The sequence below is a fragment of the Rattus norvegicus genome, chromosome 1 (genome assembly GCF_021556685.1).
Source record: "Rattus norvegicus strain SHRSP/BbbUtx chromosome 1, alternate assembly SHRSP_T2T, whole genome shotgun sequence".
NCBI lineage: Eukaryota > Metazoa > Chordata > Mammalia > Rodentia > Muridae > Rattus > Rattus norvegicus.
The window spans coordinates 61,157,635-61,166,308 of NC_141534.1; the positions used below are offsets into that span (position 1 = coordinate 61,157,635).

General features: G+C 45.7%; 1 pseudogene across 1 annotated transcript; it reads left to right on the forward strand.

The window, feature by feature from the left end:
- The first annotated feature begins 471 nt into the window (after positions 1 to 471).
- Positions 472 to 8,674, forward strand: LOC148007068 (sperm motility kinase Y pseudogene; annotated as a pseudogene). Its single transcript, XR_015646157.1, has 5 exons — positions 472 to 1,095; positions 2,156 to 3,748; positions 4,461 to 5,432; positions 5,893 to 7,727; positions 7,844 to 8,674. The product of XR_015646157.1 is annotated as a sperm motility kinase Y pseudogene, transcript variant X3 (transcript).

Consider the following 8,674-nt stretch of genomic DNA (forward strand, 5'->3'; position numbering starts at 1 on the left):
ACTTCTCCACAGAGAAAGCTTATGAGCTTTGCTGATGCATCCATTAGGCGTTTTGGGGATTCAAACTCAAGTCTCTGCCTAGTCCTGCAGCTTTGTCTCAGGTGTTTGATGATAACCTAGAGCCTTTCTGAGGATTTATGAGAACAGTGTCCTCTTGATGGGTCAGTTTAGAAACAGCTTTGTCTTTAAAAAAAGAAAACTATACCATCAGTTTGAGGCTAATTCTTCAGAATTCAAAGATAACGTGACACCCTGAGTGTAGACATGAGGACTTTAAAGCAGGATGCAGAGTAAACATTCAAAACAGAGAACTATGGACAGCTAAACATCTTACAGGGTTTTATTTCTAACAGCCTAAAGTCTTTCCATAGCCCATAGAAGCCACGGTCTCAGAGTCCTTCCCAACCATGTTGACAGGTCCTATTGTGACCTCATGAGGAGCGACTGTGAGGCGGCCCAGCAAACACATATTAAGCTGTTGCCAGGCCTGGAATTCTTTGAGTGCTTTGAGAGGAGGTGTGGAGTGGAGCCCTCTGCGACTTGGTTGTATCTAGTGAGCTGTGTGTGGTTGTATCGAATTTTACTGTACTGTGTATATGTGTATGTATCAGTGTGTGTAAGAGAGTGTGTGTTGACAGATTGGCCTGTGTGTGAGTGCGTGTACACTTTTGCCTGTGTGTTTGTCAGTATATGTAGGAGTGTGTGAGTTTACAGGTTTGTATGTGTGTATGTGTTTGTATGTGTGTATGTCTTCTTGTGCGTATGTGTATCCCTGTGTGTATGTGTGTATGTGTCTGACGTGTGTTTTTCCAGCTTTGCTTGTGTGTAAGTATGCGTGTTTTGTGTGAATCTGGGTTTTTGTAAGAGTTTGTGTGAGTATAAGTTCACTTCTGTGTATTTCTGTGTGTGTGCCTGTGTGTGTGCCTGTGCCTGTGTGAGTGCCCGTGTGTGTGTGTTTGTGCGTGTGTGTGTGTGTGTGTGTGTCTGTCTGTGTGTGCACGTGCCCATCCCCTTTTGCCCCTTGTATCTATATTACCTGCACCTCAGTGCAAGAGAGTGTAGAGGCCAGAAGTCACCCCGGCTGCTGTTCCTGAGGTAGGTTCTCAACCTTATTTTCAAGACAGGCTCTCTCACTTGCCTGCAGCTGCCCAAGTATCTGAGCTGGCTGACCAGTCGCTCCCAGGCATTTGGTATGCCAACCCCATAATATCAGTTTAAAGGCCTATGGAGATGGCTGGCTGCCTATTTCTTGATTGATTGATTGATTTTTGGATGACTTGAAGGGAAAGAATTAGGTCACATATTGCCACGCCACTGGCTATTTCCTTATTGGGGTTTTGTTTTTTGTTTTATTTATTTATTTATTTATTATGGATTGCTGGTTTCATTTTTTAGTGGTTTTTATGTTATCACATGCTATATTACTGCTTTGATTATTTACGGTTCTGCAGTCGGATGATTCACTCTATCTCCATTTTCAATGTCCTGCGGTTTCATCCTTTTACATTATTCCTGTTTCTCTATTTATTGAGTACAAGCAATCATTGGCTTAGACTTGATACAAATTTGCCCTTTGTGACACTTTGACTCTTCGGCCTTTGTTTAAGGTTTACTATTCACTGATATTTAACTGCCTTATTCCTTGTGGCTGGTTAATTTTAATTTTCAGTATTTTGCTCTGGAGAGTTGTGGATTTTTGTGGATCACTAGGTCCTGAAATTCAATGGAGTTTTCCCTTAAGTGTTGGCTTTTTATATTTGTTTGTTTTGTCTTATACTAATTCTTTCTCCTCTCGTTTCTTTCATCTGTTTTTTTTTCTTCAATGAACATCTATTCATAGTATTGACCATCTTTGGCCACCCAATCCTATTGTAGTATGACGATTTTTATTTTCATCATTGCATTTACTATGTGTGTGCTCTTGGCTTTCTCTTTTGGGGTTGGTTATTTGGGTGGCTTTTACTTATGACTTCATATTTTCCCCTTAACTTTTTCATAATTTTGCTCTATTTTTCTAGTCTAGTTTTTACTTTGTCTTTGTTTGTTTTTTTTTTCTTTTTCTTTTGTTTGTTTCTTTTAGGTACCACAAGTGTAATTTTAGCTCCTATATTGCTCCATCTTTTTCATTATTTGATTCCATTTTTGTTATTTTTAGGTAGCATTAGTACTGATAAAATGCCTACAGAGACTGAGGAGGAGTTACCAACCCCTACACCCGAGCCCAGTATCTCTGAGGAGGGCAACTTCCATTCCCAATACCAAGTATTGGGGACAATTGGGCAAGGGGGCAACGCCAAAGTCCTCCTGGCCCACCACCGGCTCACAGGAACCCCGGTGGCTGTCAAAGTTCTGCGAAAGGACAAGCAGTGGTTCCAGCCAGCCATGATGGAAGCAAACATAATGAGAAAGATCAACCACCCCAACATAGTGTCTCTCATACAAGTTATTGAAAAGGAAACGAGAATATACCTCATAATGGAGCTGGTGGAAGGCCAAGAACTCTACCAGTACATCAGAGAGTCAGGGCACATAGAGGAGGATGAGGCCCGGCAAATATTTGAACAGATATTGTCAGCAGTGAGCTACTGCCATGGAAAGGGGATTGTTCACCGAGACCTCAAACTGGACAATATAATGATTGATAAAAACAAAAAGGTCAAAGTCATCGACTTTGGGCTTAGCACCCAATTTCAACCTGGAAAAATGCTAAACCACCACTGCGGCACGTACTCTTTTGGTTCCCCTGAACTCCTCCTTGGCCATCGGTATGACGGGCCGAAGAATGATATGTGGATTATAGGAGTGGTCTTGTACTGTATGGTAGTGGGAAAGCTCCCATTTGATTCAGTGATCATCCAAGAACTGCAAAGACAAGTAGTGGCAGGGGTATATCCTGCTCCCTGTGGGGTTTCAAAAGAACTGGAGGACCTCCTTAGTAAATTACTGAGGGTAAATCCCAACTTTAGACCAACAGCAAGAAAGGCGATGAAACACCCTTGGTTCAAAGAACACTGGAACGGATTGATAGGTCCCTATGAAGAAATGCTTCCCCTCACACCAGACCGGGCCATTTTGGATGCCATGAAAAGCATTGGATTCCAAGCCTCTGTAGTAAAACACTCTTTAAAACAAAGAAAATATAATGAGGAAATGGCAACTTATTTCTTTCTACAAAAGCAGGCTCTCCAGGGGGATGGCTGCACAGCCCAGGCACAGCAAGTGAGTCCCGTTGTAGCCCCATTTCCTAGCCTTGATCCTGCTGCTGCTTTTAGATTAGAACCAAAGAGGAGTGGAAGCCTGCCAGTCCTTGGCACCTTGCGGGTGTCATCCTCCCATGGTCACGTATCTCACTATGGCCAGAATGCTCATCCAAAAGGAGGCAAAAGATCCACTGTGGCTGGTCGTCTCAGGCCTCTACCGATGACACCTACACAGGACCACTATCACAAATGTGCCGTGAGTGTCCCATGCATTCAAACAACAAGCATCTTCACTGAGAAGAGTAGCAATAAGGAAATCAAAGAAGACAACCCACTATCCCACAGAGCCCCATTAGAGGATAAGCCCATCCCCAGCAGGGTCCGGCACAGAGGTTTTAAGGGGTGGACCAGGAATATAGCAAATGCCCTGATAAAGCTGTGTTGCTGCATGCCAAGGAGAAAGAAACCTCGCCTGGGGCAGAACAGAATCTCCCCCCAGAAATGAGCCACAGGGAGAGTCCAGAGAACAAGCAGCAGGCATAGCCCAGGTACCTTTGTGCTTTGTCCTTTTCAGTTTGCTCTATGCTGGTCCTTCCTCTGTCTCTGGTTTCCATTTTCCCCACAATTCTTACCTTGTATCTGCTCTAAGTTCTTTATGAGGTTTCCCCAACACCAAGCCTTCTCCCTCTTCTTGATTTCTCCTCTTCCCAGCAGGGACCCAATAGGATTGATGAGTTCCACACTCTACAGAGTTTTCTAGTTGGCCCATCCCTTCAGATGGACTCCAGCTCCCCCTTAGGCCAATAGCTCCCACAGGGTGAGGACTAGAGGGTCATGGGCTCATGGACTCCTCCAGGGGCTACTGATCTTTTCACATGTGGTCATCAATCACAAGTGCTGCAGAGCAGAGTCTTATGTTTTCAAATGTAACATCCCATTCCATTAAGCCTCAAAACTAATTAACAAGGTTTGTCATTGAATAAGTATCAACAACCTAGTTTGTGGGTTATAGTTGATGGTCAGAATCCTGCATGCATGCATATTGTTTTGCATACTGGTTTTTTTTTTGTTCCTAAGACCTAGTGATCTATTGAATTTTATAGGTAGTAGTTCTAAATGTTTTATTTCAAAGACCTCAACTGAGAAGTAGAAAAAAGAAGTTATAATATAGTAAGGCAAATCAAAGCCCCAAATGGTAAGCTAAGAATTCTACCTCACTGTCTTTTTTGCTTGGAATAAATTGTCTTGTCTATTTCACAGTGTCATCTGAAAATTCTTTCATGTCCTCAGTATAAACAGTAGGTGATTTCAGACACATGGCAATGGAAAAGACACCAGCAGAAACTACAGCAGCAACAGGAGTAGCAACAATAGCAGAAGCAGCATTAGGCACAGCAGCAGCAGGAGGAGGAGAGCGAGGAGGGTAGGAGGAGGAGGAGGAAGAGGAAGATGAAGAGAGGAGGAGAAAGAAGAGGAGGAGGAGGAAGAGAAGGAAGAGGAGGAGAAAGAGGAGGATGAACAGCAGGGGGAAGATTTTGATTCCCTGTCCCCGTGAGAATTGCTGATGACTAATTCTGGACACAGATATCATGCTGAGAACTGTTTATCAAAATGATTTAACAGAATATTAATGTTCATAGAAGACATGCCAATGTTCCTGAGGGCATGCAGCCCTGGAAAAGAGAGCCAGATGGCAGAGGCAAGCAGTGTGGAATGTTCTTACTGAGGAAGACCTTCTCAAAGCTGATGATGTAATAGGTATGAAGGAGCATTTCATGGGAGTCACGGTCCCATGCCCCTGTGTCAGGGCACACAGAGCTCCTAGCCTTGCATCCTGCGTGAGAGGGGACCTGGAATATTCCCTGATCCCCACAGGGTCCTGGATTGCATGGTTCCCCCTCAGTTATGGTCCTCCCTGTGCCTCATGGGGTACGCAGCTTCTACGGGCTGAATTTATATCAGTGATTAACTGGAGCTGGACCACAACCACACCACAGGCAAGCCCTGGGCACTGAGGACATTAAGAGCAACAGACAACATCTCCTCCACTGCTTCTGACTCTGCTCCACAAGGCAAGGCAGCTCCCACACAGCAGGCATCCAGCCTAACTCCCAGCAGGGAGAGTGTGAGATGTCTGTGGATGAGCCCACAGGGACTACAGGATTCTGTGGGAAGACATCTGGTAGCTTCTGGAGCAGCTGCAGCAGCCAGGACACATGAACTACAGTGGGGGTGAGCTATAGGACCAGGTAGCAAAGAGCCTGCTCTGGCCAATGCTGATCTGAATCCCTGGGTGCAGGCTGGAATAGTCACTCAGGGCTATTAGAGTGAAGGCCAGCCAAGGGCATACAATGTGTCACTAACATTCTTAAAGTCTTGTCCAGGAAATAAACCACTGGCATTGACCACTAAAGTTGAGTCCAGACTCATGGGCTACAGGATAGCAGATTGAACTGAGTCTGAATTCCCATGAGTATGACCTCTGGCTGCTCCCTAGGCTCAGTATAGATGAGCATGAGAAGGCACCATTGCTGTGTTTGCAGGAGTAGCAGAGAGCTCGGAATACATGACCCACTCCTAACCCAGACTGGAGCCACTCTAGGGAGGAGATGGCATCATTTGAAGATGGGCTTATGCGGGACACTGTGCTCTGGTTTGTGGCACATACAGCTCCTGTCTTTCTTGCTGACAGTTCAGATCCTCAGCTGGCCTCATCACGGACAGTCCCATGAGGAGTGGGTGTTTGGTTCCTGCTTCCCAGTTAGGGCAGGAACAAGCCCAGACGCAGTGAGTAAGGACAGTGCTTCTGTCTTGACCCAGCTTCCTTGTCCTCCCCCCTCCCCCAACTCATATCAGGAGCCACCCAGAGACCTTCATAGGAGTGTGGGTCATGTTAATCGGAATGCACAGCTGGAGATTAAATTCTGGGTAAGGTCTCCATACAGCCCTGGTGGCTCCCACACCCTGCCTACCTAAGTTTTCCCAATTGGGTCCTCAGGGTCGTGGAGAATCTTCTACAGGCTGCCTTGAAGATACAGCCAGTTTCTTGGTAACATTGTGTTTAGCAGAGGTTCTCTGCTTCAGGCACAGAGCCTTCCAGTGAGAGGGTTTGCTGAGTAGCACACCAGGACCAGAAAAGTGTAGAGCCCTCCAGTGGTAGACATGAAGTACTGCAGGAGTTTATTTCCTGATTTCTTCACATCTACCTTGTTCTAAAGGCTTTTTGTCAGACACATAGGGACCTAAGAAACTTGAGTTTGCACCCCCATAGGGAACCCAGGACACTAAACCATCAGCCCTGTTAAACGTCGGCAGAGGACAGTCTGGGCTCTGTGTTTATAGAATGGCTCTAGACTGGTATGAAGACTGATTGACCAGCCAGTCAAGGAGAGTTAGGGACAGTTAGAGACTTGGAGGAGAGCATGAGCGGCAGACACAGCAGAGTCCAGGCCAACAGTGGAACCAGTTCATTTAATAGAGAAGCATATGCCCTCCCAAAAGGCTGTCAGCTTAAGGCACTGCACTGAAGACCTGACCCAATAACATGCCCAATTTACACATCACCCACCTGTGGCTTGTGGAGGGTCCTCAGGGTAGATCCTAAAGTCCATCATGGCTGAAAGGCAGAAGTTTGCACATCATTGCAATGTGGAGGCTACTCTCTGCTGATGGGACCCACACACTCTGTGAAAAAGTTTGCTTAAGTGAAAGTTGGCCGTCCTTGAACTCTCTGGTCTTCCAGGGTAGTGTGTGTTGACCACATGCAGAGCCATTCCTGAAAAACGTAAGAGCCAAAATTCAACAATAGGGAGAGAATCCTGTGCCAGATGGAATCCCTCAGGCCAGTGTGGATTCAGAGACATCCTATGCCATGGCATGGAGGCTCCCAAGAACTTCTAGGATCAATGTGAGCCACACAGGGGCCACAGTCCATCCTGGGAGAACATTAAAGTATCTGGAATTATCAGGGACCCTAAGGTAGGTTCGTCAGGATATGGAGCTGATGCATGGTGGGATGCTTGGAGGATACAGCCTAAGGCAACGTAGAGGAAAGTGTGTTATGAGAGCTAAGACAGAGCAACCACACAGTCTGAGAACAAGTTTGCTTAAGTGAAATTTGGCCGTCCTTGAACTCTCTGTTCTTCCAGGGTAGGATGGCCTATCGGGCCCAGGACAGAGCGACTATTCCAGAATTACAATGGTCTGTAATAGAGATGGAGAAGGTGTCAGGATGGGACTTGGGCAGTGGATGGAGCTCTATGACTGCAAAGCCTGCCTAGGCTCCCAGGACCCAGAGCTGGCTGCTGCAGGAAGTCCTAGATCACAACTCTGCAGTTCCTCTTCCCAGGTCTTGCTTTTAACTACTGGACCCAACACAAAGCCTCCCTTGCAGGCTTACCAGAGCATGAATATGAAATGGCCACCTCCTGTAACAAGAAAGACTTCTAGAAGAGTAAGGAGACATCAATACATTCACAAAACCTTCAACTCGAAATCTGTCTTGCCAATAAGTGTGCAGGGATAAAGGTAAAGCAGATATTGAGGGACCAACCAATCAATGACTGACACAAAGTGAGATCTGTCTCATGTGACAGACACAACCTCTGACGCTATTTATGATATTCTTTCAGATTTACTTGCAGACAGAAAAGTAGCACACCTGTCTCCAGAGGCTTCACTCAGCAGCTGAAAGCCACAGCCAATCCTCAGATGGAGCTCGGGAAGTCTTGTGGAAGAGTGGGGGAGAGTGCCAAGCAAACTGGTTGGGTTAAAACACTACAAGAAGTCCCCTACCGTCAGATACCTTGGACCATGGAGTATGCTAGAGCCTGTGCAACCAACCCCAGAGCCGGGTTAGCTATCTGCCGTTGGTCTCCATGTGGGTCATCTGACAAGTAGATCCAGGACTGTCTGTCTGTGTTGCCTGCATTGGATCTGTTCCCCATACCCGGACTGCCTGATTGTAAATCTGTGGGGCAGAATGTGCTCGGTCCACCTGGGACTAGAAGTCCTGGGGTGGTGTGGTACCCAAGGGACTCTCCCCTTGTCCAAAGAGAAGGGAGAGCATTATGGTAGAAAGGATTTTAAGGTGGGACTGGGAAGGGAAGAGGGAGAGTGACTGGGATCAGGATGTAACCTGAATAAAGAAGAAATTATTGGAACTAAAAAAGTTAGCCTGGAAAATGGAAAGATTGGTAAGTGGCTAAGAGCACTGAATGCTCTTCCAGAGGTCCTGAGTTCAAATCCCAGCAAACACATGGAGGCTCACAAATGTCTCTAATGACATCTGATGCCCTCTCTGGTCTTTCTAAATACAGCTACCCTGTACGTATGTATAACGAATGATTGAATGAATGAAAGAATGAATAAATAAATAAATAAATAAATAAATAAATAAATAAATAAATAAATACATTTTACCCTGTCTTAGTTATCAGGCAATGAATAAAATGTCGAGAAAATGTTCAAAACCA